The sequence below is a fragment of the Anomaloglossus baeobatrachus genome, chromosome 1, assembly GCF_048569485.1.
Source record: "Anomaloglossus baeobatrachus isolate aAnoBae1 chromosome 1, aAnoBae1.hap1, whole genome shotgun sequence".
Classification (NCBI taxonomy): domain Eukaryota; kingdom Metazoa; phylum Chordata; class Amphibia; order Anura; family Aromobatidae; genus Anomaloglossus; species Anomaloglossus baeobatrachus.
The window spans coordinates 141,423,869-141,448,215 of NC_134353.1; the positions used below are offsets into that span (position 1 = coordinate 141,423,869).

At 44.8% G+C, this 24,347-nt stretch overlaps 1 protein-coding gene across 3 annotated transcripts in view; it reads left to right on the forward strand.

Annotated features, from left to right (window-relative positions):
• The window catches only part of SLC7A2 (solute carrier family 7 member 2), a 201,741-nt gene that overhangs the window by 8,934 nt on the left and 168,460 nt on the right, over window positions 1-24,347 (forward strand). The window contains exon 1 of one of the 3 annotated variants that reach the window (XM_075347089.1): window positions 9,553-9,598. The exons of 1 other annotated variant lie outside the window; for it this stretch is intronic. The gene's annotated coding sequence lies outside the window, so the exon portion shown is untranslated. Of the gene's footprint in view, window positions 1-9,552; window positions 9,599-24,347 lie in introns of those variants that run through there. One more of the 3 variants, XM_075347092.1, reaches the window with a different exon arrangement.

Here is a 24,347-nt window from a genome sequence, read left to right on the forward strand (position 1 = left end):
GTCGACAGCGAGAGGTGATGTGACAAGCGGCGGGCATAGAAGGCAGTGACGACCGCTGACGTCAGGAGGGCAGGACTTTATCACCGTAGGTAATGAACTTACTAACCTCCTGACGGTAGCGCTTGTCATCCCCGCGGCTGCTGACTCTGCAGTGCGGGCCACTGCTGACACTGCTGAGCGGGCAGCCGCAGGGCTGGGGCTGGAGCGGGACACTGACTGTACGGGCACCCAACGGAAGTCACATGGAAGTGCTTCCGTGTTGCTTCCGGGAATTTTGTGGACCCATTGACTTGTATTGAGTCATGGTTCGTTATTACGGAACAGAATAGGACATGTTCCATAATAACGGAGCGGACATACGGCATCCGATGTGTTGTTTTTTTTTTGTAGGATCGGATGCACATGGAAGTGCTACCGTGTACCATCCGATCCTACACAAAAGACATTGAAAAGATGCTCCTGTCTGTGGGGCCGCAAAAAAACAGGAACTGACCAGGACAAACGGAACGGTCATGTGAATTAGCCCACCTGCAGCTATTGCAGCGTGTGCGGGCTGTGAGATCAGGAGTCAGCTGACTCCAGTGCCGGCCGATAAATTCTGTGTCCCGCTGCAGAAGGATCCGGTAAAATAACAGTTGCATGCGCTGCACATTTAATCCACAGGATCCGGCATATGCGGTTTGCGGATGATACGGACGACACACAGACTAGGCAAGAGGGAAAAAAGCAATCTCATCACCCCGTCACTTTTTTTCCCCCAATTATTTTATTCACATGTTGCGCCGACTAATAATCATAATTTCTGTACACACACACACACACACACACACTCACACACACTTTCTTCCCCTGGTTGTGCAGAGCTGGGAGCTGCTGCTGTCTCTGTGTGATTTCTCTCAGTGCATCCACACAGGGAAGAGGCAGGGAGGAGACTTTGGGTGGAGAGCTGAGGGAGGTGTTAGACACAGTGGGTGTGTTAGATAAGCTAGACACCGCCCTAGAGCCACAAAGAATTCTGGGACTTGTAGGAACTGAACACAGGAAGTCAGAGGAGAGATTAACCCCATCAGAGCTGGAGCCAGCAATGAGCATATGCTGCTAGAGCACAATAAAAGGTAATTTTGCTGAAAAAACATAATAGATGTGTTGAGGGGCACATATTAGCAAGATTTATCAGAAAAAAAAATCAGTTTTGGTAACTGGACAACTTCTTTAATTTTTTTGAACAATTTCAAGGCCCCGCCAGGAAAGCAAAGCCTTTATCAACATTGTATGGGACTTGGACACAGTATTCAATGTTTATATTGCTCCACAGCCACTATGAAAATTTTGGTAAAAGGTCATCTTTAAGAAAGATTTTTTTTTTTAGCTGTATGACTTCTTATGTATCTATTTAATAGCAACAAATTTAATAGGAGCTCTGGATCGCTTACATTGCATATTACATTTGTAGTAGACTAGGTCCAAACCACATTTGGTGTATTACTAGTATACAGTATATTCAACCCAAAATCCAAACCCTTTCACTTAATCTATTGAATGGACGAACCTTCTAAGGTAAGCTTGGTATAAACCATTACGGGGCAGATTTTTAAAAGTGTTATGAAAAACGTCTCTTGTCTATAGCAACGGATCACAGCGCAGGTTTAATTTTTCAGCTACAGAATCTGTCTTGAATGGTTTGCTATGGGTAGCCAAGAGAATTTTTCTTTTAGACAATTTTCATGAATCTCCGCTTTTATTTTGATAAGTTTATGCAGACAAAATATGATTATACTCAGTAGATCAGCTTCAAAACAACAAAGGAGCTTTCTAAAACTACCAATGTTTAGCCACCCAGTAAGTCAACCCTAAAAAAGAGCCTTTCAACACAGTTGTATTCTTTCCTATAGGTAGCTACACTAAGTAAGCTCATCCAGGGAGAGGTGCAGACCGCTGAGGTGTTGCTGATCTTGGTCCGGCGCCTCCTCCATCTTTTGCAATCGCCGTTTTCTTTAGCATTCCCGTGTGCATGACGTGTGCTGCGTCATTCACAGAGAGGCCTCCATTGCACTCCTGCGCATGCGCACTTTGATCTGCCCAGCTGAGGGCAGAACAAAGTAGTTTTGTGCTCATCCGCAGGCGGTCTTTGACCTGTCCTTGTGCCTGCGCATTACAGTGCTTTGCTGTGCCCTCAGCAGGGCAGATCAAAGTGCACATGTGCAGGAGCACAATGGACCCCTCTGTGTGAATGATGCAGGACCGAGATCAGCAACACCCATTGGACCGGCATCCTAGGTGAGTATAATAAAGATGTTTTTTACATTATACAAAGTGTCTTGGGGACTTGTATACAGTATTCTAGAATACTGTATATATAAGGGCTCACTGGTGGTGGCCATAGCTCATAAGGGAAAAACCTGGTAACAGGTTACCTTTAAATTGTTGATTGCAGCCTACACATGGATGTCAATGGGTGTCTGCTTTGACTAATATTTCTAGTCATGTTTCAAACCTCTAAGATGGGTCTGACATTTTCTTACAAGATGGCACTAAAGAGTGCTTTCTGCCTGCTGGAGGGGCTACTTTTTCCCGTAGAGCATTCACTGTAAGGCCACGTGCACAGAATTTGGTGAATTTTTACCTCGGTATTTTTTAAGCCAAAACCAGGAGTGGGTGATAAATGCAGCAGTGGTGCCCATGTCTCTATTATACTGTCCCTCTGAGTGTTCCACCCCTGGTTTTGGCTATAAATACTGAGGTAAAAACTCACCAAATACTCAACGTGCGCACATGGTCTATGATTTTATATACCATCTGGACGTCCTTAACAGGAATCAGTACCCCCAGACTGTGCGCTGACATTGTGGTAATATATATATATATAGTACAGACCAAAAGTTTGGACACACCTTCTCATTCAAAGAGTTTTCTTTATTTTCATGACTGAAAATTGTAGATTCACATTGAAGGCATCAAAACTATGAATTAAAACATGTGTAATAAAATACTTAAAAAAGTATGAAACAACTGAAAATATGTCTTAAATCCTAGGTTCTTCAAAGTAGCCACCTTTTGCTTTCATTACTACTTTGCACACTCTTGGCATTCTCTTGATGAGCTTCAAGAGGTAGTCACCGGAAATGGTCTTCCAACAGTTTTGAAGTAGTTCCCAGAGATGCTTAGCACTTGTTGGCCCTTTTGCCTTCACTCTACGGTCCAGCTCACCCCAAACCATCTCGATTAGGTTCAGGTCTGGTGACTGTGGAGACCAGGTCATCTGGCGTAGCAACCCATCACTCTCCTTCTTAGTCAAATAGCCCTTACACAGCCTGGAGGTGTGTTTGGGGTCATTGTTCTGTTGAAAAGTAAATGATGGTCCAACTAAACGCAAACCGGATGAAATAGCATGTCGCTGCAAGATGCTGTGGTAGCCATGCTGGTTCTGTATGCCTTAAATTTTGAATAAATCCCCAACAGTGTCACCAGCAAAGCACCCCCACACCATCACACCTCCTCCTCCATGCTTCACGGTGGGAACCAGCCATGTAGAGTCCATCTGTTCACCTTTTCTACAAAGACACGGTGGTTGGATCCAAAGATCTCAAATTTGGACTCATCAGACCAAAGCACAGATTTCCACTGGTCTAATGTCCATTCCTTGTGTTCTTTAGCCCAAACAAGTCTCTTCTGCTTGTTGTCTGTCCTTAACAGTGGTTTCCTAGCAGCTATTTTACCATGAAGGCCTTCTGCACAAAGTCTCCTTTTAAGGCTCTGTGCGCACTGGGAAATGGAATTTTCTTGAGAAAATTCCGCATGCCCTCAAAGATTACCGCACCCGCGGTAAAAAACCGCGGGAAACCGCACCCGAAAACCGCATGCGGTTTGCCGCGGTTTGCTGCGGTTTTACCGCGGTATTATTCGCGGTATTGCCGCGGTTTTGCCGCGTGCGGGTTGGGATGTGCTTTATTGCATTCAATGCAATAAAGCACATTGAAAAAAAAAAGTCATTTAATTCTGAGATAGTAGATAGACAGAAGAATAGATAGAGGGATAGATAGACAGACAGACAGACAGATAGAGGGATAGATAGAGGGATAGATAGAGGACAGATCGCTGCATTTCCCACGGTCGGCAGTGAGTTCACATTACCGGCCGTGGGAAATGACCGGTAATTACCTCTGCTGTCTGCTGCATTCAGCCTGTGTCTGTGACAGTCGCGGCTGGATGTCAGCAGTGCAGGACGCCGGAGCCGGAGCTGTGGATTATGTCGGACCTATGGATTACGCCGGAGCTTTGTTTCGGGGGGGTTAATAAAATGGTGAACGAGGCTTGTTTGTTTTATTTAAAATAAAGGATTTTTCTGTGTCTGTGTTTTTTTCACTTTACTTACGGGTTGATCATGTCAGCTGTCTCATAGACGCTGCCATGATCAAGCCTGGGGTTAATGGCGGTGGTCCCCCATCACCATTAACCCCTTGTATTACCTTGCCACCACTGCTACACGGTGGCAAGAAGAGCCGAGGACACGCCGGTATTGCCGCATAATGCATGCGACAGTGCCGGGGCAGCTGCGGCTGATATTCTCGGCTGCCGGAGGGGGAGTGAGGCAGGGGACATTATCCCTGCCCCTCTCCCTCCCCAGCCTGAGAATACCGGGCCGCCGCTGTGTGCTTACCTCGGCTGGAAGGTAAATATGCAGCGGAGCCCACGTTCTTTTTTTTCTATATTTCCGTTTTCTTTCTATGTGTGTTCTATGTGTCTGTGTCTATGTGTCTGTGTTCTATGTCTGTGATGTCTGTGTGTGTCTGTGATCTGTGTGTTTACAGTCTGCTTTGCTTCCTCTTCCTGTAATGACATCACTTCCCTGCAAAACCGCAGACAAGCGATGCACATTACCGGAGGTAAACCGCGAAATGCCGCAGGGAATAACGCAGGAAAACGCAGTGAACCGCACAGAATTTGCTGCCTGCGTTATTCCCTGCGGGATTTCATGATTAACATTGAGTCAATGGAGTGAAATCCCGCAGCGATGTGCGGAAAAGAAGTGACATGCACTTGTTTTTGCTGCGGGATTCCCGCAGCAAAACATGCAGCTGTCAAATTTCGCCCAGTGCGCACAGGATTTTTTTTCTCCATAGGATTTGCTGGTGATTCACTGCAGAGATGTTATGAACATTTTCTGCAGCGAAACATGCAGCAAATCCGCGGAAAATCCGCGGCAAAATCCGGTAAGTGCGCACATAGCCTAACAGTTCTAGAGATGAGAAGGTGTGTCCAAACTTTTGATCTGTACTGTAATATATATATATATATATATATATATATATAGATATAGATATATATAGATATATACAGTATATATATATAAAATATATCTATACGTACTGTATACTGTATATACATATATACTGTATATATATGGATTTTCTTTGCAAAGGCAATAAAGCAAACCCTTGCTGAGTTCTTAGTGACTGGGTTGTATAAACTGTGCTCAGTCTCTGTTGAAGCAGTGATATGTACGCTGTGCAGTCGATGACCAAACCCTATGTAGATTACACAGTATCTTATGTCCTGGCCCCCGATGGATGCATATACGAGGATAGCAGACATAGCAGCTATTGTGGGGCCTATAAACTAAGATGGGCGCACCTCTACTGTTAAAGAATATTCATACTAGAGGTTACATCAATGGTCAATGTGGATTATAAACAAATATAAATGACAGAGAAGCCTTGGAAGTCAGGAAAGGTGCAAAGACCCTTAGGCGGGCTTTACACGCTGCCACATCGCTAACAATTGCTAGTGATGTCGAGCATGATAGCATCCGCCCCCATCGTACATGCGATATCTGGTGCTTGCTGCCGTAGCGAACATTATCGCTACGGCAGCGTCACACGCACATACCTAGTCGGCGACGTCGCTGTGACCGCCAAACAATCTCTCTTTCAAGGGGGAGGTTCGTTAGGCGTCACAGCGACATCACCACGAAGTCACTAAGTGGCCGGCCAATAGAAGCGGAGGGGCGGAGATGAGTGGGACATAACATCGCGCCCACTGCCTTCCTTCCGCATTGCCGGAGGACGCAGGTAAGGAGATGTTTGTCGTTCCTGCGGTTTCACAAACAGCAATGTGTGTTACTGCAGGAACGACAAACAACATCGTATCTGCAACGGTAACGACATTATGGAAATGAACAACGTGACACAGATCACCGATTTTTTTTCTGCTTTTGCGCTCGTTCATCCTCGCACCTAGGATTTACACATTTCGATGTCGCTACCGGCGCCGGATGTGCGTCACTAACGACGTGACCCAGATGATATAACAGTAGCGATGTCGCAACGTGTAAAGTCCGCCTTAATCATAATCTTTCTATTTCCTTTATTATATTGCTGCTGATGGTGGTCACATTGGAATGGGGGTCCATTGCAAGTTTTACCAGTACCATAGTTATTTGTTATAAATATCTCACCTTGTGAAACATTTATATTGCTGGTCCCTTGCTATTTTAGAGCCCCAAGACCCTGGAGTGCCATTAGACCATTAGTATATGTTGCGGTTAGTCCCTGTTAACTTAATTAAAGATATTGTGATGTGTCCATGAGTGAATATTATGGATGTTCACTGCAAAGCTACTGTCCCCAATACATTAGTGCTAATTAATTACTGTGGCAAAAGTAATATGTCGCAGCTTACCAACTGGCTCCCCGTTCATTAACACAGCAAAATCTACATTGGATTGCTCTATGGTCACTTAATCTTGAAGGTTGTCCATTCTCACTCTATCTATATACCCATATGTACCGGTATATAAACGTGTGTGTGCATCTATATACATTTTGTTTCATAGTGACACTTGACTGTAAGGATAATTGACCATAAAAGCCCAAAGTAATAAGTAAATGCATGAAGCCATATTACTGAAGGTGACATGTTTAATCTTTGATGTCAGTCATGTTCCGGAGATGTGTACCCTTTCTGCCGGGGATATGTCATCACACAAGGATAGACCTTAGATATAAATCTGCTCTTGCTCATATTCTGAAACCATATTTTGTGAAGCTCCATTCTTTATTTTACATAGGAATGAATGATCTAACTTAACCTAGACATTTTAGGGTACTTTCACACTTGCGTTTATTTCCTTCTGTTACAATCCGCCCTTTTGGAAAACAGCGGAATCCGTTAACGGATTCTGCTGTTTCCCATAGACTTGTATGGGTGACGGATTGTACCAAAAGGACCTGCGTTGCTTCCGCTGGGCAACGCTCCGTTGCTTCTGCCCAGCGGGAGGAACGCAGCATGTAACGTTATTTTGAGCAGTGGAATCCTCTGGATTCCACTGTGCATGCTCTTTTTTTTTTTTAAATCAAACTTTTGATTTGGCTCGCGGTGGCCGAACTTTCAGCTGAGCGCTTGGCCGTCGGCAAGCGACAGCGCTCAGCTGAGCGCCCGCCCGCCGGCATGCCTGGGCGCCGGCAAGTCACAGCGCTCAGCTGATCACCCGGCGGCCAGCTGCAGGGAGTGATCAGCTGATCACCCGGCGGCCGGCTGCAGGGAGCGATCAGCTGATCACCCGGCGGTCGGCTGCAGGGAGCGATCAGCTGATCACCCGGCGGCCGGCTACTGGGAGCGATCAGCTGATCGTTTACAATAGTCTGCCGCTGGTAAAACTGTAAAAAAAAATAAAAAAAAATCAAAACGAATTGCGTTGTTTTGCAGCATCCGTTGCATCCGTTGTGCCATTATATGCAACACATCCGTTGCATCCGTTACACAACGCAATGCAACGGATACCGTTCAAGGCAAGTGTGAACGTACCCTTACAGCTAGAAGCAACTTCAACAACGCCCTTCTCATTCCATTCACAATGCTTAATCTTCATTTATCATAAACCATTGAAGTATTATTGGACTGACACTGAATATAACTGGAAAGACAATGTATTAGGGATGTATTAACCAGGAATTATCACCAGTGAAGGTCACCTAAAAACGAAAAAAGCCTCTAGTATTTGGTAATTCTTTCCTATTAATATTGTGTTGAATGTCGTGCAAAAAAGACTTAAGCATATCATATTATTTGTCTAATTCATAACTATGTGATTAGTAGATAATAGACTTACACCAATAAACACAAGAAAAACGTTACCTACTGTATGTTTAAATCTTATAAAATGCTAGCCATGGGATCTTTTCATTCTTATCATATTTGGTGCATGGCTATTTTTCCAGGTAAATCTGCAGACTTGTCAACAGGTTAACTATTGTGATTATATTACAACCATTGCAGTTAGGAATGCAGCTGGAAAAGAGGGGCTTGGCAGGACATGTTCTCCAGGAGCAAGATGACGGGGCAATGGCTACTCCAATTTGTTCTTGGTATTTATGTTCCTGGCTACCATGAAGTTTTTATTAGTCTGATAATAACAGTATATTGTAGAATTGTTATATATATATTTTTATCAAAGTATCTGTATAGGCTTAGCTTCTCTTTAAAGTACATGTAACACAGCATTGTCTGAGGTCACCTGGCAGCTCTAAATACAGCTTCCATAGACAGGCTTTGTACTCTAGCTACTCCAGCTATCAAGTCCTAGTGAAACCCAACACCTTCATCATTTAACTCCTGTGGAAGGATATGGATGTAAACAGGGACCCTGGGTTGAATCTACAGAGTAGCTGCTAGCTGGTGAAGCTGCCTGGCAGAAATGGTCAGGTATCTGTGTCATAACCTGTAGTATGGATAGGGACAGACTCATCAGACAGATAAATGGTCAGTAAAGAAGCCAAATTCTGAAACAGATATATTCACTAGAAACATAGGAGTCAGAACAAGAGTTAACCAAAATGAACATAAACTATACCTGCCAGCCAGGAAATGACTGCTCATGGTTAAAGAGGACCAACCACCATGATTTTCCTATATAAACTAAAGCCAGTGCTATACTGGTGCTATCATGCGGATTCTAAACATACCTTTAGTTGTGAGATCAGATGTATAGTTTTCTTGAAATACAGGTAAGTAAAGTCTGTGCAATGTACTGTTATTTGATTGATAGCAGCTACAGAATATCTAATAGGAGGGTTGGGTTTTGCTAGTTATTCCGGCCCCTGTCTGATGCCTGTTCTTCCTCCCCCTGTCTCTGTTATTACAGGGGAAGGAAGGAGGGTGAAAGGACAGAGGGGAAGGACAGGCAGGCATACAGGGACGGTAATAACTAGCAAAACCCGACCCACCTATTAAATATTCTGTAGCTGCTATCAATCAAATAACAGTGCATTTTACAAACTTTACTTACCTGTATTTCAGAAAGTATACATCCGATCTCACAACTAATGGTATGTTTAGAATTAGCATGATTGCCCCAGTATAGCACTGGCTTTAGTTTATGTAGGAAAATCCTGGTGGGTGGACCCCTTTAAATTTTCTAAAAAACTGTTGGAATCTGTCATCTTTTTATTTTCTGGCAGGGGTTGTTTACATGTGTATGGTATAATCAGCGGAGTGTGGATAATTGAATAATCGAATGCGCTAAACATCTACAAACGGCAGAGATCAGTGGTTCCACAGACACGTCAGTGTGCTCCGCTGTATACATTTGTTTTCATGCACAGTAAGTACAGTATCTGTAAGAAAGACCGGTTATACCTGAGCCTCTTTAGCTTGTTTATAAATCAGTGTCACTTCTGACTTTCATTTTTTCCCTTGTTAAGTTTAGCAGTTTGTGATTGGAGAGGGTGTGTGCAATGACAACTATATTTATGACAAACGGCAAAGTCAGAGGAAACATGAGAACAAGAACACTCACTGTATAACAATAGCGATAGTAAAGAGTAGTAAAGCGGCGGCTGTTACGTAATGTTTACATATTGTGTTACTAGAAATACTGCATAGAGAAGTCACTTGGTGTAGGGAAATACATAGGACGTTCAATAACATGCTGACATCACACATTTATTAGTGTTGGCCTCTGGACAACATATTCTCAGTGATCCTGAGCTCCATTTCTTTTGTTAAAAAAGCGTTTGAAAGATAAATTTTCATTAAAGGGAACGTCATTTGCCATCATTGGAAAGATACTAAATCTCCTCCCATGTTAGCTTCGTTTCAAGAATTGAGCCACTTGATAAGGATAAATGGGTTACTATGGAAGAGATGTGAGATCTTGCTGATTCTTGCACATCTTAAGGGTACTTTACATGCTGCGATATCGGTACCGATATCGCTAGCGAGCGTACCCGCCCCCGTCGGTTGTGCGACACGGGCAAGTTGCTGCCCGTGGCGCACAACATCGCTAACACCCGTCACATGGACTTACCTTCCCTGCGACGTCGCTCTGGCCGGCAATCCGCCTCCTTTCTAAGGGGGCGGTTCGTTCGGCGTCACAGCGATGTCACACGGCAGCCGTCCAATAGCAGAGGCGGGGCGGAGATGAGTGGCCGGAACATGCCGCCCACCTCCCTCCTTCCTCAATGCCGGTGGACGCAGGTAAGGATATGTTCGTCGTTCCTGCGGTGTCACACATAGCGATGTGTGCTGCCGCAGGACCGACGAACAACATCGTACCTGCAGCAGCAACGATATTAAGGAAATGAACGACGTGTCAACGAGCAACGATTTTTAACGCTTTTGCGATCGCTGATCGTCGCTCATTGGTGTCACACGCTGCGATGTCGCTAACGGCGCCGGATGTGCATCACTAACGACGTGACCCCGACGATATATCGTTAGCGATGTCGCAGCGTGTAAAGCACCCTTTACTCCAAAGAAGTTCATTGAACAATCCAGAGATGGTCCAGGGATAGTAGCAGCCCACTAAGATCTAGCCTAAACTGTTTTTCCCTTTCTCTTTCTCACCTTGTTTTTTTTCCTCCTTTTTTTAATTTGTTTCTTCTTTCCTTCTCCTACTTTTTTACTCTTTCTTTATTGGCATATTGAGTTAGTTGACTGTTATTATTGCCCATTATATGTGATACTGAATATTCTAATTTTAAGACAGATGCACTTTATTTCACATTCTACTTTATTACTTCATTCCAATTATATTATTATTATTATTAGTAGTATTATTTATTTCTAGCGCACCATTGATCTCATGGTGCTGTACATGTGAAAAGGGTTTTACATACAAAATACAAATAAAAATTACAATAAACCATTTTAGATTTAAATAAAAAAAATAATAATGACAGACTGGAACAAAGGGGGAGAGGAGCAAAAAAAAAATGATTGGTCAAATTAAGTGATGAGTGCTTCATTTTCACTTCAGTGCAGAATACATTGACGAACCTTTGACTTTCAGGCTCCAAATTCATCCATCCACTTCGGGCTTCAAACTTGAGACTACAATCATTTTATAGACAATCTTATTGGCTACATAAACTTGACTTGCAACTCATTATGCAGATTCTTGTCAGGTCACTGCATTGTTACTGTATTAAAATCTAAATTTACAGTTTTAAATATTTTGTTAGTATTTTGTAAATCCACCTTTTGGCTTTCAACACTGCCTGAATCCTTCTGGGCACGCTCTTGATAACATTCAAGCATGTCTCGAATTAAATCTGATACCGGTCTCTCCTATATGTTCCCAATGATGGTGCATACTGGACGACTTATTTGGGTATTAGGACAGCTTTTTCTTCTACTCTACCTGCAAGTGTTCAATTGGGTTGAGGACTTGGGCTGTTGGGGCCAATCCAGTACTTTTACTTCATTGTCATTGAACCATTTATTCGCCAATCTCGACATATGCTTTGGGTCATTGTCCTGCTGGAACACGATGTTGTCCTTTTCATATCCATAGTAGTCAAGTGTACAAAGTAACACTTGTATGATACTCACATAAAGCTCAGGATTGAGACTACCATCAATCATAGTCAAGTATCCAATGCCTTTGGCTGGGAAACAACATCATATCATCAGGCTTCCTCCATCGACCTTTACAGTTCCTCAATTTCTCGGTCCGTTAGCCTCTTTTCCCTTGTATCTTCCAGACCCATTTGCACCCATCAGAGCCTAGTTTGACTTTCATCTCATTGCTCCAAATCACCCATTTCCAGTCTTCTACTGTCCACTTTTTGTACTTTTTTGAAAACTCGAGCCAACGCTTCTTATGATGATATTGCTGTCGATGCTTCTTAACCTTTTTTCGGGCCAACATTACAGACTTGTGTAACATGCGTCACATGGTGCTTGCATGGACGTCTGTGATTTCACTATAATGAAGCACACTAGCCGCCTCCACTGATGTGTTTGTTGCACCCGAACTGATAGATCTTGTGATGAGCTGACTTGTTGACTCTGATATTTTGCCTGGATGTCCACTTCTTGGCTTTTGATGGATGGACTTCATTTAGTATTCTTCCAATTGTAGTTTAGTAATTTTCTCGGCCGAGAGACCGCTATCGATGAGCTGGATGATGCTGTTTCACTTTTCTTTGGAAATCTTCTTCATGACTGCTCCTCAATTTGAACCAGTGATCTCTCGCAGTACACAAGAAGAAAAAGATTTTTCCACCACCAGGAGCATAACTGTGATAATGCAGTAACGTGAGAAGAATCTGCATCACTAATCATATTCTAAATTGTTGCAAGTGAAAGTTATGTATGAGATAGCCAAGATGATTGTCAATAAAATGAAAGTAGTCTCAACACTTAGGGTACCTTCACACTTAGCGATGCAGCAGCGATCCGACCAGCGATCTGACCTGGTCAGGATCGCTGCTGCATCGCTACATGGTCGCTGGTGAGCTGTCAAACAGGCAGATCTCACCAGCGACCAGTGAACAGCCCCCAGCCAGCAGCGACGTGCAAGCGACGCTGCGCTTGCATGGAGCCGCCGTCTGGAAGCTGCGGAGACTGGTAACTAAGGTAAACATCGGGTATGGTTACCCGATGTTTACATTAGTTACCAGCGCACACCGCTTAGCTGTGTGTGCAGGGAGCAGGGAGCCGCGCACACTGAGCGCTGGCTCCTTGCTCTCCTAGCTACAGTACACATCGGGTTAATTAACCCGATGTGTAATGCAGCTACATGTGCAGAGAGCAGGGAGCCGCGCACACTGCTTAGCGCTGGCTCCTTGCTCTCCTAGCTGCTGTACACATCGGGTTAATTAACCCGATGTGTACAGCAGCTACATGTGCAGAGAGCCGGAGCCGGCAGCACAGGCAGCGTGAGAGCTGCAGAGGCTGGTAACTAAGGTAAATATCGGGTAACCACCTTGGTTACCCGATGTTTATCTTGGTTACAAGCTTACCTCAGCTGTCAGACGCCGGCTCCTGCTCCCTGCTCGCTTCATTTGTCGCTCTCTCGCTGTCACACACAGCGATCTGTGTGTCACAGCGGGAGAGCGCCTTTGAAGAAAACGAACCAGGGCTGTGTGTAACGAGCAGCGATCTCGCAGCAGGGGCCAGATCGCTGCTCATTGTCACACACAGCGAGATCGCTAATGAGGTCACTGCTGCGTCACAAAAAGCGTGACTCAGCAGCGATCTCGGCAGCGATCTCGCTGTGTGTGAAGCACCCCTTAAAGCTGTAGTGGATGGTGAGATATGGAGCCTCTAAGTCAAAAGTTCAAAACATTGTTACCCTTTTTTGTGTCAATGTATGAGCAATTATGCTGTTAATCAACCAGTCCATTATTTGTTATCAGTCACAGTAGGACCTACACTGTTTATTATTTAAAGGGATTATCCAAATTTGAGAGCAAAGTCTTTAGTAGCTCTATGTGACTGCAAATTTCTGAATCATGACAGTGATGCTTTCTTGCGTACCTGGAATTGCTGGTGTGAGCGATCGGCCACATGCATGCAGTCATGTGCCGACTACTTTCATCCATGTTCTGTCAATGGAAGTGAATCGAGAGAAGCCAAAGGCATCTACTGTAGAAGGCACATGACAGCAACTTGCTTAGGCCGGTTTCACACATCCGGCTTTTTGCCGTTTTGCCGGATCCGGCGCTCTCCCGTACAGTTAATACAGTACAATGACAGCGCAACAAGCGCCGGTCACATGCTGTCATGTGACCGGCGCATGTGACCCAGAAGTTACAGCATTGTCATTGTACTGTATTATCTGTATGGGAGAGCGCCGGATCTGGCAAAACGGCAAAAAGCCGGATGTGTGAAACCAGCCTTACATGGAGACATTTGACTGCTCATACCAGGAATACAGAAGAAGTGAGACAGTACGCACACCACATGCTATCAAGAGTCAAAAGTCTGCAGTCACATAAGAGTCTGTAGACACTGCTCAGAAACCTGGACAACCCCTTTAAGTCTCTTACATACACATCCATCATCTAACACCTGTTTGAACTTCATCTAGTTAATAGTCTACATCTTTCAGTTCTGGTAGTTTTCCACACCTCTCTTTTACAACAGTCTATTTAGCGATTGCTCCTGGTGATCCTTGTCCAGTAGGTGTTCAACCATCAACCCCCTTCTATGTACAGAGCTCGGCCACCTTTGGTTGGCACATTGTATGCTTACTTCTTTCGGTATACTTTATTAGTCTGAATTGACATGAAGCAAATAATACCTCTAATCATTCAGAGATTCGTAAAGCCGCTTACTCAGAACACAGACAATCCCTTCAAGAATGTACTCGGTTCATGAATACTCACACGTTGGGCTGTTTCTGGGGTTACTGGGACACTTCTAATCCATTCTTTAGAAATATATTTTACTACTTGTATAATAACATTGCTTTTTAGATTAGAGGAAAGGTCATAAGATATTGAAAATCTCACCGATTATACACATTTACACTATATATTATTTAACCACAACGGCATTACGCTTTTGCGCATAAAATTAGGACAGTAGTAGTATTTCGGTGTAATTTCCTTCATTTGTAATTTACTACACTAAAAAGGAGCCCAGTGGAAAGATGATGTGATCTGTGTGCAAAGTGTATTGTATTCCTTTACTAGTGATACTGTATTAAAAATGGATGTGTCATCAGACAATCTAGATACACAGTTAAATAGATCTCTTAGACCTGATGAGCTTGGTAAACTTACATTAAAAGTCCATGTGAGAATGGCTGCAAAATTCCTTATTAAAGGTTTAACTCAGTCTGATTGACAGCTTGCTTCAGCTGCTGAGATCTCACACTGCTCAGTACAATCTGAAGAAAAAGACATGAACTGCACATCCAAAAGTCATATATTGATCTAGGACCACTAGGCAAGACTTTATTATCCAACTGAACATGAGGTTCCTAGTTTAAAATTCCTATCAGACTGTATGAAGCCCACTGCCACGTCACAGCAAATCTCTGGGGTGGGGGGGGGGGCTAAATTATTTAAGCTTTATAAGGTGTGGCACTGTGCACCAACCACCCCTGCAGAGACAATGCAACAGTGAGTAAGGTGACCTGGTGCCTCACAACACCCACGGAGTCCCCAAGACTCCAGGCCACATCGCCCCATAGGCACAAAACACCCTGTGAAAGGAGCTGGGCAATTCACCTTCCACAAGCTCCCAAACTGTGAACTGAGTGCAAAAAAGGCCTGTAGGGTTGTGTGACCTGGAGTCTTGGGGACTCAGTCTTGCAGCTTGGGTTTTGTGAGGCACCAGGCTATCTGCCCTGCTGTTGCATTGTCGACGGTGGTTGGTGCACAGTGTCACACCTTTAAAGAGAATCTGTCAGGTTTTTGCTACCTCATCTGAGAGCAGTATGATATAGGCAGAGAGATTCCGAATCTAACGATGTATCACTTAGATTAGTGGCTGCAGCCGTTCTGACACAGTGAAAGATTTTATTTTTTGTATGTAGCAGTGCTGGGAGATGTCCCCGCCCACACCAGGCTTTCAGTGCACATGTCCATAGACAGAAGCTGCTAATCGCAGAGGGGGGAGGAATCAAACTACAACTCAAGCCAAAAACACACTTCCGCATAAAAAACGTACTTGTGACACGGTCCGTTTTTCGGGTTAGTGTTCCTTTTTTTGGGTGTTTCTCCGGTACGTATGACATCCGTGTGATGGCGTATGCTATCCGTGTGTGCGTGTGGAATGTCCGTGTGTGCGTGTGGAATGTCGGTGTATGTGTACGTGAAATGTCCGTGTGTAATGTCTGTGTGTGTGGTAAAATTTCGTTGATACATGTCAGCAGACAGCAGACAGAGTTGCACGATCAGAATGAAGTCGGATGAACTTCACCCGACTTCATTGTCATCCCGCAGCTCAGGCTGGGTGTCGTGTACTGATTAGCGGCCACCCGTGAAGGACTCACCGGTGACCGCTAATCCCCTGAGTGACTGCAGTGAGGAGCGCGATTAGCGCTGCCGCCACTCAGATTACCCGCGGCTAGCTGGATCCTCCACCCGAGACCGCAACTCACCTGTGACTTCATCGCTGTCACTCGGGCGACTTGCTGTCACAGGTGGAGGATCCAGCGGTGGCCGCGAGTAACCTGAGTGACAGCACAGCTGATCGCGCTACTCACCTCAGTTGCTGCGTGGAGCTGTCAGGAGCGGTGGGGTTCTTCTGCAGCTCCTGTCACCTTCATGTAGCAGAGCTAGAAGTGACGCGGGACCTCCGTGGATTACGCTAGACATGGATGGGTATTTGGGGCTTAATAAATTGGTGAACGAGGGTATTTGTTATTGTTTTTTATTTCAAATAAAGGATTTTTTCACTGTGTGTGTTTATTAACTTTAACTTGCAGGTTAATCATTGGGGGGGTCTCATAGACGCCTGCAATGATTAATCTAGGACTTATTGGCAGCTATGGGCTGCCAATAACTCCTTATTACCCCGATTGCCAACGCACCAGGGCAAATCGGGAAGAGCCGGGTAGAGTGCCAGAACTGTCGCATCTATTGTATGCGGCAATTCCGGGCGGCTGCTGGCTGACATTTTTAGGCTGGGGGGCTCCCCATAACGTGGGGCTCCCCATCCTGAGAATACCAGCCTTCAGCCGTATGGCTTTATCTTGGCTGGTATCAAAATTGAGGGGGACCGCATGCCGTTTTTTTTTAAAATTAATTATTTATTTATTTCACTGCACAGTATAGACCCGCCCACCGGCGGCTGTGATTGGGTGCAGTGAGACAGCTGTCACTCAACGTGGGGGCGTGTCTCACTGCAACCAATCATAGGCGCTGGTGGGTGGGGGAAGCAGGCAATACGAGATTGATTAATGAGCGGCCGGCATTTTCAAATGAATTGAAGCCACGTATTTTCGGCACAGCTGTTCCTCGCCGCGCTGGTGATCGGGGATTGGTAAGTATGAGCCGGGGAAAGAAAGAACGAGCGCCAATGTAAGTATGACTGAGAACAGCAGAAAAAAAGGTAAGTAGACTGACTTTAATAAAAAAGAAAAAAAAAATAGATCGCTGGTTTAAAAACGCACACGGACGAAGCGTGCTGAACACGGACATGCTCCGTGTGCCGTCCGTGCAGGCACGGACCCGTTGGTTTTAGCGGGTCCGTGCCTGCGTGCTGACCGCCATAAACGGACATGTTGTCCGTGCGGGAAAACGCACACACGTACTTATCACACGGACACACGTTCCGTGTGATTTTACGCGTGTGTGCCATCACCCATAGAATAACATGGGTCTCCGTGTCTCCGGTACGTGCAAAAACATACCAAACACGTACTGGAGGCACGGATGTGTGTTGCGGGCCTCACGCACTGCTGAGACCCACTAATGATAAAGCTAAGAGGCTTAAACTAAGATTGCAGGTAAACAAAAATAGACTTAAAATAAGAGACGGCATGCTGGCTTCAGATTACATAGCAAAAATATCCTGACAGAGTCTCTTTAAAGCTTAAATAATTTAGGGACCCACTCATAGGTTCGCTGTGATATGGCAGTGGGCTTCATACAGTCTGATAAGAATGTTACATCAAGAACTTCATGTTTAGTTGTATACATTTTTGCCTAATGGCACTAGATGAATTTATGATTTTTGGATGTCCATGTCTTTTTCTTCAGCTATGAGATATTGCATATATTTTCTCTTGAACTCATGAGCTCTTTTACTCTTCAGTTTGACTAATGCGGGCGTCACACGAGGCGATCTATCATGCGATAGACCGTCAGGGTCACGGTTTTCGTGACGCACATCTGGCTTCGTTGGCGAAGTCTTCCTGTGTGACACCTACGAGCGATCGCAAATTGGGGAGAAATCAGGTATCGTGTACTCCTCGTTTATTTTTAAAAAATCATTTATTTTAGTTTGCAGAGGTTGTTCATCGTACCCAGGGTAGCACACATCGCACTGTGTGACACCCCGGGAACGATGCACACAGCTTACCTGCATCCCGCGGCACCCGCCGGCTATGCAGAAGGAAGGAGGTGGGCAGGATGTTACGTCCCGCTCATCTCCGCCCCTCCGCTTCTATTGGCCAGCCGCTGTGTGACGTCGCTGTGATGCCGAACGTCCCACCCTCTTCAGGAAGTGGATGTTCGCCGCCTACAGTGACATCACTCAGCACGTAAGTCCATGTGACAGGGGTTAAACGACTTTGTGCGACACGGGCAGCGATTTGCCCGTGATGCACATACGACAGGGGCGGGTACGATCGCTCGTTCAATCGCACGGTAGATCGTACCGTGTGAAGCCCGCATTATAAAATGCATATTTTATTATCAGAATTATAAAGCCCTTCTGACATAGATTTTCAAAGTAAGTACATCAGTGTCAGGACAATTTTTTTTTTAATAATTTATATACTTTTTATTGTAAAATCTAATGACAGATCTGCTTTATTTTTTTTTTTAAATTCTTTTATTTATAAATGTAATCCTTTAACAGTACACGTAACAGTTCTTAAGATCAAATGGACCTTTGTAAGATACATTCAACACACCAAAAAATAGGACATAAGGCACACTTTACATTTTTACATCGTGACAGAAAATGTTCCTGCAAATGCCCCCTTTCAGGTGTATAGACATTCAGGGTTCCATCTAGCTTTTTCAAAGAATAAATTCACATTTAACAGGTAACATACGTAACTCACCAAGAATAGTAAGAAGCGAAAGAGGAAAAGACCAGAAAGAAAGCAAGAGAAATAAAACAAAGAATAGAAAAGAGTGAGAAACTGGAGAAAAGGAGGAGGGTGGGGGGGGGGGCTGGGAGGTGGAGGGGCCAGGTGAGGGTAAGAAGGGGTGGGGGGGGGCTGGGATGTGGAGGGGCCAGGTGAGGGTAACAAGGGGTGGGGGGGTGGGGTCTGGGGATCCGCTTATGTATTACCTTCTGTGGTTCCCTCAGCCGCCTCAACACTGCCCACCAGAGCACCATAGTCCTCCGAGTGCTGGAAGTCCATCCACTCCCTCCACGTGGCCCAAAATTTCTCATATGAGTTGTGTAATGATGAAGTTAGATCCTCCATATACATGAGGTTATTGACCTTATTGATCCATTGAACCAGCGAGGGGGGTGCCGTGCTCCTCCATCTCTCTGGGATGCACACTCTCGCCGCCATGATGAGGAATTTCCTCAAAGATTTTTTGTATATTTTTTTAGAAGTCCCGCAGTGATGTAACAGGGCGGCAGCAGGTCCCAATTCCTCCTCTCCACCCGTCACCCGTGAAATGATATCAGACACTCCCCTCCAGAAGGGCCGGATCGCCTCACATTCCCAGAACACGTGTAGAATGTTGCCCTCTGCTGTGCCACACCGCCAGCACATGGGATCAACCGTTGGGAACATCGCATGTAATCTCGAAGGTACTCTGTACCATCTGGTTAGCAACTTGTAGCTAGCCTACAGATCTGCTTTAATCACTTATGTCTCCTAATGAAAAAAGATTGCTAGTAGAAAAGAAAAGATTGATGTTTGATGACATGGGAGGCGCAGCATTTTAGCTTTGCAAATATTTTCAAAAATACTTTCCAATAGGCTCAATTTATTTTTGGTAATTCAGTTTCTTTGACCTTCAAAGATATGTAACTATCTTCATCCTATGTTTTACTGCAAACCCAGTGCTATGTAATTTAAATATGATATTATATTAGTAACTACTGGGGAGTTTGGATTATGACATTGGTGAGAAGTGGTACTGCAAGTGCCAGCAGTAATTCCACATGGGCTTCTATCCTCAGAGTAATCTGAGGTCTCTTCCTATTGATTTATGCTGTGCAGCTGACCACATACCATCCATCATCTTAATAATATCACCCATGGTTGGTAAATAATAATCCTTATGTAACTAATGAGTGTGGGCTCTGTAGTACAATTCACATTGAAAGAAAATCTGTGATTTTTTTTTCATTATTATAGTAATTTTTTTCTGGTCGAGATGATGAAATATATCAGTAGATATTGTTCGAAAGTTCGAAGGTTTTTTTATTCTTTTATTTAAATGGGTCTGATTTTCACACCTGGAGCTACAAACGCTCTGTTACATAGCAAATGGTGAACCCTGGCTGACTGCATCTACCAATAGGGGGAGCAAATCAAATAATATAGTTGTAATTAAAATGTGCACAATTTGTATAATCCCCTTCAGTTCACCCAACACTGTTAGGGTACGTGCCCATGATGTGGGGGCTGTGTCCTGGATGTGGGGGATCCTGACCTGTGGGGCAGCAAGGCTCCTCCGCAGGAGAATGCCGGAGATCGCAGCTGCTCGTGCCCACGATCAGGGTTCGGGACGCTGCGATCTCTCGCTTGTGTTCTCTCTACAGTGACGCTTGCAACTCTGCAGCAAAGAATTGACATGATGCAGCTCAGGAAAGCCGCACCGCAGGTCAGTGTTTGCTGCAGGCCGCACACGCACAGTGGGCATGGGATTTCTAGAAATCCCATCCACTGTGCTTGTACTGTACAATGTAGCGTTTTGGATGCAGCTGAAGTATGCTGTGTCCAAAACACTGCAAACACTGATCATGGGCACACAGTCTTAAGAGTGCTTTACACGCTGCGATATCACTAACGATTTATCGTCGGGTTCACAGTGTTTGTGACACACATCCGGCGTCGTTAGTGACATCGCAGCGTGTAACACGTACGAGCGACTTTCAACGATCGCAAAAGTGGTAAAAATCGTTGGTTTTGGAGAGGTCGTCCAAACACCAAATATCGTTGTCTGGTGAGTAGCGAGGTTGTTTGTCGTTCCTGCGGCAGCACACATCGCTGTGTGTGACACCGCAGGAACGAGGAAACTCACCATACCAGCGTCCCGCCGGCAATGAGGAAGGAAGGAGGTGGGTGGGATGTTCAGCCCGCTTATCTCCGCCCCTCCTCTGCTATTGGGCGGCCGCTTAGTGTCGCCGCAGTGACGTTGCTATGACGCCAAACGCACCTTCCCCTTGAAGGAGGGATTGTTCGGCGGTCACAGCGCCGTCGCTGCAAAGGTATGTGCGTGTGACGCTGCCGTAGCAATAATGTTCGCTACGGCAGCGATCACTAAATGTCATACATACGACGGGGGTGGGTGCTATTGCGATCGACATCGCTAGCGATAGCGTGTAAAGCACCCTTTACTGTATGTGTATGTGGGGATAGTAGGGGAAGCAGTTTCGTGGAAGATTCTCTTCCCACTATGGTCTTCATAGCAGCCATGAGGACTGCTACAATGGACAGTACATGTTCCCTAGAATACTGCATATAAAGAGGGCCCAGGCAGTGGGTGGAGGACAACATGACAGTGGGTTATAGGGAAGGGCATAGGAGGTAGGGTTTGACTAATAGTCTAGAAATCAGTGAATTTTGGGGAGTTATTTACATTACCGCTAAAGCCTGTCATACTCAGATGACTGTTGGCCAAATGATGGTTTGGCCCATTGGTTTGCCTGCAATCATCTTAGCAGGCTCTTCCATATGCAGGAGTGATCGTTCAGCCAGGAACTCTTGTTCTCTATAAGATAGCTGCCGCCAGACATGTCTAGTGGCGGCTTATCTCAGAGAAAAATGCCATTGGCGGGCTGAAATCGAACATGCCAAATTAATATTTTATCCAACAAGAAATTGTTTTGGGCTCCCATATACAATAAACTGTTGGCCACAACGATTCGGATTGGAGGGTTCAGTTGACATTAGTCAAATTTGGAAGGGGAGCTTAAAGGGAAACTAATCTCAGTCCCATCCACCCTGCTTACTCTTGAGTGCTTTTCAAAGAAGGAAAGGTTTTGTCTGGTCATGGTGGTTGTGAATCATCCTGGGTATGTGCCCCTCAATTTGGAGATAACAATTCATGATAGGTCTGGTTATTTTTATGGCTCCTGGCAGGTTGATGTCTATAGGAGTCGGCTAAATTCAAGTAAACTGTTGTTTTTACGGTGCTCCTGAACCAATTGGGTCACGGCTGGGACTAGTAATGGTTCAATGGGTCATGGCATGGTGCTTACTAGACATTTTGTTAGCCTCATCATTTAAATAACATTTTAAGAATATGCATTTTGGAGACATACCATATGTCTAAAACTGGCATGTTCATTACTAAAATTGTTGTTGTAACCAAATGTATCCGATTCACGTGGTCGTTTTTTTATTGGCGCAGGTTGGATGGTGAAGGGTGAGGGTGGGAGCAGTGAGGTAAAAAGAAAGCGGTTGGAGCTTTTTTCGGACCTCCTAATCCATAATACTAGAGTCATGTGCTCCACTTCCTAGAGTGACTCCAAGGCAGATCTTCCCTTTAGCTTTGGAAAATGTATTTCTTCATATATAAATTATCACGATATTTGTGTAACGGGGTGCCGGGGGTGCCTCAGAGGGTGTAGTCGTGGCCCCTTTTTCTATCAGGCTAACCCCCGGCTCTGCCGTCACTATTGGGACAGGAGATTGCTTGGTGGGGCAGAGTGTGGTGATACAGAGAACACTGTCAGACGTATAAAGACTTTGCAGACGAAGATCAGTTGAATCAGAAGGCCCGTTTATTGCACACATCTTCACAGCAGTGGCAGTAAGCTGATAGCATCGTTTCACAACTCCTGATGGGGGAACACCTCTTCATGTCTTCTCCTCTCGTGGGGATGTGCCCGGCTACTCTACTTCACCTGGGCTCCCACTCCGGCTACCGCAGACCTGACCCACTCAAACCTGTTTCACCATAGAGGACACTTTCTCTTTCTCTGTTCTTCGTACGCTGTTCACTTAGCTCCCACACCCTGCCCCCACTGCTCCTTCTCTCCTGTCCCGGACTCGACTGCCTCCAACTCAAACTTTTTCTCTACCACTCTCTCTCTCCCTCCCTCTTCTGCTGCCGGCTCCTCCTTTCTCCTGCACTGTTTCTATGGGGACAGCCATCCCACCCGGCCACTAGGGGAAACCACTAAAACAGTATAAACACAATTTATCATTAACATTAACATTACAACTTTATCTACCCCAGCATGGGGTATCTTCAGGGGGGGGGGAAACTACTCCTCTTTGTAAGGGGACCGTCCACCCCTTACATTTGCACAAAGTAATACAGTGACCGATCCTGAGGATGACTCTTTTTATTACCTCTACTCCCTCCTTAGACTCTGGTATTGGAAGCTGTTAGGTTTATTGGTATAATTGTTATAGTTCACAATAACCCACAGTATATTTATACTTCTAAAGAGAGTGCAAACACCCAGCTAATCTGTTGTTGTATGCTCCTTTTTATGTGGCCTTTTTGCAAATTGGTCCATATGGGAAGATTCAGCCATGCATTCATTGTCAGGTTAGTTACACAGGACAATTTCTCTGTGTTGATCTTTCTGTGTAATAACAGATGGTCGGCACTTAGTTAAGTGAACCAAATAAGAAAAGAGCAGTATCTGCACTTAATAAACGTCAATGTTGCACAATTTTTCCCAGTGGTGTAGGTGATGTGAAATCTCTCCACTGATGTGTCGTGACTGATCTTTGCAAAAGTCCAATAAGAAAGCACATTGTGTAAATCCATTTATTCTGCATCTAGGGGTATATGTGCCGACATGTCTGAGATCTCACATTCACATCATTGGGTTTTCTAAGAATTTGGATAGGAAATTCTTTTTATAATGTGCACTGTCAAAGTGTCCTGCTACGGTAAAGAATACACCATATTTTTACATTGGCAATCTTCTGTTTGCTAAGGAGGGGATACGAAATAGCTCCTGAGAGAGAGGGTGATTTTCTGATCTATGCAGATCTATTTCCTCAGCTTTGACTGCTGAGACCTGAAACTCCACAACCAAAACCCTCCCATGTCCGATTAACCGCTCTGAGACAAATTAACCAAAAATACAAACTTTATTAGGAGAGCTTTATAAAATAGTAAACAACTCTCATCTTTTATTGTGGATGGAGGTCGGTCACAGCACAATTAACCATTATTAATCACCACTTTCCAAGAAACTTTGTGCCAGGCCGGACTCCCAGCTCCCTTTGGCTTTCGTAACTGAACAATCGTTTGGCTTGAAACCGCTGTGACTTTAAAAGA